Genomic DNA, 265 nt, shown 5'->3' on the forward strand with positions numbered 1-265 from the left:
GAAACAGCGTAATTTTACTTGCCGCTCTTCATCTTCATTCCCTTAGATTTGCAGTCGAATCTGTAGATCGTCAACTTTAAAAGACATATATACACTTGCGCATGATCTGTGCGATTACAGTGTGTATCACGAACAAAAATAACTTTTATATTTACTTTTCTGCAACTATTGTATTGCATCAGACTTACACAAACCACAACTTTAAGGAAAAACATACCACAGTTACGAAACAAAAATACCTTAGTATGGAAGAACAAAATCGAAG

General features: G+C 34.3%; 1 long non-coding RNA gene across 1 annotated transcript in view; it reads right to left on the reverse strand.

Moving 5' to 3' along the window:
- LOC119587557 overlaps positions 1–93 on the reverse strand; it is a 1,889-nt gene extending 1,796 nt beyond the window's left edge. Inside the window, exon 1 of the long non-coding RNA XR_005230001.1 lies at positions 19–93. This is a non-coding gene — a long non-coding RNA (uncharacterized LOC119587557). The remainder of the gene's footprint in view (positions 1–18) is intronic.
- Between the last annotated feature and the right edge of the window lie 172 nt (positions 94–265).

Source organism: Penaeus monodon, chromosome 22, assembly GCF_015228065.2.
Source record: "Penaeus monodon isolate SGIC_2016 chromosome 22, NSTDA_Pmon_1, whole genome shotgun sequence".
NCBI lineage: Eukaryota > Metazoa > Arthropoda > Malacostraca > Decapoda > Penaeidae > Penaeus > Penaeus monodon.